General features: G+C 41.3%; 1 long non-coding RNA gene across 1 annotated transcript; it reads right to left on the bottom strand.

Moving 5' to 3' along the window:
* Positions 1 to 609: 609 nt before the first annotated feature.
* Positions 610 to 964, bottom strand: LOC115191533 (uncharacterized). The gene is made up of 2 exons (XR_003877726.1): positions 896 to 964; positions 610 to 806 (listed from the first exon to the last, which is right to left on the bottom strand). It is a non-coding gene; the product is annotated as an uncharacterized LOC115191533 (long non-coding RNA).
* Positions 965 to 5597: the final 4633 nt, after the last annotated feature.

Raw genomic sequence — 5597 nt, 5'->3', positions numbered from 1 at the left:
AGTGTTTTCTCTCCAAAGCTAATAATTATATGCATATTCCAGTTTCTGGGCAGGACTAATAATCAGATTAAATCGGGTACGTTTTTTATCCAGCCGTGAAATTACTGCCCCCTAGATGTAAGAGGTTAATTTTGTTCAACACATCTGTGGTATCTTGAAGATAGGCTGGGAGTGACGTCAGAAAAGGCTTAATAAAGTAATCAATGTACTTAGAGATGGGCTCTGTCAGACTTTCATTACCACTAATGACTGGCCTGCCTGGGGGATTTTCAAGAGTTTTGTGGACTTTTGGAAGAAGGTAAAAAGAAGCCATACGTGGACTGCCATCGAAAAGAAATTTGAACTCATTGTCTGAAATGTAGCCATTCTCCTTCTGTGAGGATCCCTTTCAACTCAATTTTTAGGTACTGTAGGGTTGAAGCTAAGAGATTGGTAGAATTCATCATTGTCTAATTGACGGAAGGCTTCTGTCACATATTTGTCTTTACTCCACACTTCTGTAGCGCCACCTTTGTCTGTTTTTTAACCACAACCCGTTCATTTTTGGACAATGATTCAACTGCATCCCTCTCTATCTTAGAAAGGTTACGTCGTGATTGGAGTCAATTATACCCTTAAACAGATTCTCCACATCAAAATTCACCTTCTTGGCAAATGTATTTAGTGTGGCATTCTGGACAATGGGATAAAAGGTGGACTTGGGCTTAAAAGGTGTTTTTGAGGGAACAGAAACTGCCTGACCTGAGACACTGGCGTCTGTAGTTGGAGAGATGTTTTGCTTATACCAGGCCTTCAGATGTAGATTCCTGTAGAAACGAAATAGGTCAATCTTTGTATTAAATTCATTAGTTGAGTATGTGGGGGCAAAGGACAGTCCTTTAGACAATACCCTTACGCAATCATCAGAAAGGGGTTCTCCAGAAATGTTGATCACAGCCTTGTTCTGGTCCTGCTCCGTGTGGTTGGATAGTCTTAATTACTTAAGTAGTTCTTTGGGGTATCTGTACTTTACTTTACTATTTATATTTTACTTTTACTTCACTAAATTCCTAAAGAAAATTTTGTACTTTTTACTCCATACATTTTCCCTGACAACCAAAAGTACTCGTTACTTAAATGCTCGGCAAGACATGAAAATTGTCAAATTCACACATTTATCAAGAGAACACTTGGTCATCCCTACTGCCTCTGGCCTGGCGGACTCACTAAACACAAGCGCATCTTTTGTAAATAATGTGTGTGCCCCTGGCTATCTGTACATTTTTAAAATGAGAAAATGTTGTCATCTGCTTTGCTTAATATAAGGAATTTTAGATGGTTATACTTTTACTTTTACTTTTGATAGTTAAGTATTAAAGGTTAATGTAATTGCTAAAATATACTTAACTATATTGCACTTTTAGACTTTTACTCAAGTAGTGTTTCACTGTTTGCCTTTCACATTTACTTGAGTAACTTTCTATTAAGGTATCAATACTTTTACTCAAGTATGACAATTGGGTACTTTTCCACCACTGGTGAGTGGATGAGTGAGTGAGTGAGTTAGTGTGCATGTACTGAATCTGTGCATGTGTGCGTGCATATATGTCTGTCTGTCTGTCTGTCTGTCTGTCTGTCTGTCTGTCTGTCTGTCTGTCTGTCTGTCTGTCTGTCTGTCTGTCTGTCTGTCTGTCTGTCTGTCTGTCTGTCTGTCTGTCTGTCTGTCTGTCTGTCTGTCTGTCTGTCTGTCTGTCTGTCTCTGTCTGTGATGGATTACTCAGAGCACTGTGGGCAGGGGCAATGGCAGTGCGGGTCTGAATGAATGAAGACATAATGCTTATGTTATGTTCTGGCCTGTAGCACTGTACTTAAATGGGCTCATTCTTTATAGATAATCCTGCTACACCGCATACCCATCGTCCCTTAGAGACAACACTATTGCACACTGAGCAAAAGCGATAACATTAACCACACCACCTGACAACACACACACTGTCAGTACCTTCAGGAAATGCCACTGTGCAAGCCAATGCTGTAACACCCTCTAAGGTATTCAGTATGAGAAACAACGTTGTTTATCTCAAAGTGAATTTAAACACAGAAACACCATTGACAGCATTTAAGTTGCCAGCGCTAAACATAAATCCAATCCCTGTTTCCCCAAGTTGAAGCCTAAACTCCTCTTTCCATCTTTTTACCTACTACTAATACTTTCTTTGCAACAGCACTATTTCAACTTCAAGCTACTGCTCATATACATTTTTTGGATTAAAAGTAATATTACTGGTAGATAGTTAGATCAGCCTTACCATCCTTGGATTGTGAAGTGCTGTACTACAGAAAAAATGACAGTGAATACTACAGTAAAGTCCGCAAAAACACTAAACTACATATAGTGTTTATACCATAGTATACTATAGTATTTTTGCATGTGGGTATTTTGATTTCAAAGCTGGCAAGGTGTGAATCTAATAACACACTTTTACACCCCTCTGATCTTCCACACTCAGGTAAATACTCTGGATTACAGCCTTCCTGAGCAACACATGCAAGCACACACACACACACATATTCCAAGTGGGGTGCTTTGAGTATGTAGTGATTTGTTCAGGTATCTGGGTTCTCTCATGAGTGAGGTAGAGTGGTAAAGTAGGGGAACAGAAGGAGGTCTGGAAGCGGCTGCATAAGGATGGAGGAGAGAATCAGAGAAGCAGAGATAAGCCAAATAGGAAAGTTAATACATGCAGTAGGCCTTCCCCATGCAATGGAAGAGAGCTTGATCTGCGTATCATGGGCTTTTACTTGGGCTGGGAGCTTTGGGCCTAGACCATAAGCCATAGGCCAAAGAACATACAAACACACACCATAGACCCCTAAAACTCAACTCTGGAACTCGAATCCAGTTCCACTGCTTTTTTTCCATTGTCCCCCTCTAATGAGGGACTGATTTAGACCTGGGACACCAGGTGTGTGCAATTAATGATCAGGCAGAACAGAAAACAAGCAGGCTCCAGACCTCTCAGGGTAAGAGTTAAATACCCCAGGCATAGACCAGATACTGTATTAGGGCCAGCTGAGACAGGAGAAACCAGGAATATAAACCTGTAAGATGGAGTCAGTCTGGGGGCCCAGGATGCCTGTAGGACAACACACAGAGCTTCTGAAGGATGAGACTGGCAGCTGATTCACCAGGCATCACTGTGTTTTGCCTCAAATATGTTTCTGCAAGTCTTAATTAGTCTTAAGCAAATTAGTTTTGATTTCACAGGAATCTCACTGCACACACACAGACACAAACACAGAGATCTGGGGAAGAGTAACAAAACTGGAAGAAGTTTGGAAAAACCAACAAGACTCTTCCCAGGCATACTGAGCAATCGAGGGAGAAGGGCCTTGGTCAGGGAGTTGACCAAGAACCCGATGGTCACTCTGACAGAGCTCCAGAGTTCCTCTGTGGAGATGGCAGAACCTTCCAGAAGGACAACCATCTCTGCAACACTCCACCAATCAAGCATTTATGGCAGAGTGGCCAGACGGAAGCCACTCCTCAGTAAAAGGCACATTACAGCCCATTTGGACTTTGCCAAACGGCACCTAAAGGACTCTCAGACCATGAGAAACAAGATTCTCTGATCTGATGAATCCAAGATTGAACTCTTTGGCCTGAATGCCAAGCATCATGTCTGGAGGAAACCTGGCACCATCCCCACATTGACGCATGGTGGTCGCAGCATAATGCAGTGAGGATGTTTTTCAGTGGCAGGGACTGGCAGACTAGTTGGATTGAGGGAAAGCTGAATGAAACAAAGTACAGAGAGATCCTTGATGAAAACCTGCTCCTTCGCGCTCAGAACCTCAGAACCCCAGACTGGGTGAAGGTTCACCTTCCAACAGGACAATGACTCTAAGCACACAGCCAAGACAATGCAGGAGTGGCTTCACGACAAGTCTCTGAATGTCCTTGAGTGTCCCAACCAGAGCCTGGACTTGAACCTGATCTAACATCTTTGGAGAGATCTGAAAATAGCTGTGCAGCGAAGCTCCCCATCCAACTTGACAGAACTTGAGAGGATCTGCAGAGAAGAATGCAAGGAACCCAAATATAGGTATGCCAAGCATAATACCCAAGAAGACTCAAGGCTGTAATCGCTGCCAACGGAGCGTCAACAAAGTAAAGGTCTGAATACTTATGTAAATCTGATATTTCCAATTTTTATTTTTAATACATTTGCAAACATTTCTAAAAAACTTTTTTTGCTTTGTTATTATTGGACATTGTGTGTAGATTGATGAGGAAAAGACAATTTAATCAATTTTAGAATAAGGCTGTAATGTAACAAAATGTGGAAAAAGTCAAGGGGTCTGAATACTTAACGAATGCACTGTATATTAAACAGGTCTACCCCAGAGCCCAAGTGTCACGTCCTGACCAGTAAAGGGGTCATTTTGGTATTGTAGTTTGGTCAGGACGTGGCAGGGGTGTGTTTGTTTTGTGTGTTTCGGGGTTTTGTTGTATGTTCTATATTTTCTATTTCTATGTTCCATTCTATGTTGTGTGTTTCTTTGTGTTGGCCTGGTATGGCTCTCAATCAGGGACAGCTGTACATTGTTGTCGCTGATTGGGAGCCATACTTAGGTAGCCCTTTTTCCACCTGTCTTTTGTGGGAAGTTGATTTTGCATTGCTGTGTGTGTAGCCTGCAAAACTGTCTAGCTGTCGTTCGGTTTTTGTTTAGTGTTCAATAAAAGTTAAAGACGAGTACCCAACCCGCTGCGCCTTGGGCCATTCACTACGACGGCCGTTACACCAAGCCCCAACATTCATACAAACCAGGTCTACACTTGTACTTCAGACCAAGTAATCTTACAGACAAGGTGTACACCTGCACGTCTAACCCAATAAAAAACAGGTCTGCTACATGTCAACCCCTATTGTCCTAAAAATAGGTGTACTTCTGCATTTCAGACCCAATAATCAAGCAAACCAGGTCTACACCTGTACTCCAGCTCCAATGTAGACACCGACAAAGTCTGCACCTGTGCTTGAGCTCAATCAGTCCACTAAGACACGTCTAAATGTGCTGAAGCCTGAATACTAATAAGCTGTAAACCATGCACCCAATACTAATATAAACCAGATCTACACCTGCATATCTTAGTCCAAATATCCATACGAATCAGGTTTACACCTGTGGCTATGTCCCAATACCCTGAGAAACCAGGTCTACCCTTGTGTCTATTCAGCAAAACTCACATACTGTAAATCAGGTCTACCATTGTCAGGAGACACGAAACAAACCTATTGACATGAAATATTTGTTAAGTTATTACACTAGGTTTATGGATCTATTCAATTTAAAGAAGAAAAATAAAATCTGCTATGTTTAAATAGCAAATTTCTATAATAAGTTAGAGCCATTGTATTTTTCCATTGGTCACAAATGTGACCATAAGATATTTTCATATACCACGAGCATCATGGATTCAATGTATTGAAAATGAAGGGACATATGTTAAAACCTCTTGAATGTCTCATCCCGTTAGCGGGATCATTTTCCAGCGAAAACTCCTAGCGACATTAGCATAACGAAATTCAATATTTTTTTTTTTTCAAATATAG

The sequence above is a fragment of the Salmo trutta genome, chromosome 4, assembly GCF_901001165.1.
Source record: "Salmo trutta chromosome 4, fSalTru1.1, whole genome shotgun sequence".
Classification (NCBI taxonomy): Eukaryota; Metazoa; Chordata; class Actinopteri; order Salmoniformes; family Salmonidae; genus Salmo; species Salmo trutta.
The sequence above is the reverse complement of the archived record's forward strand: the minus strand, read 5'-3'. Positions and strand labels throughout refer to the sequence as shown.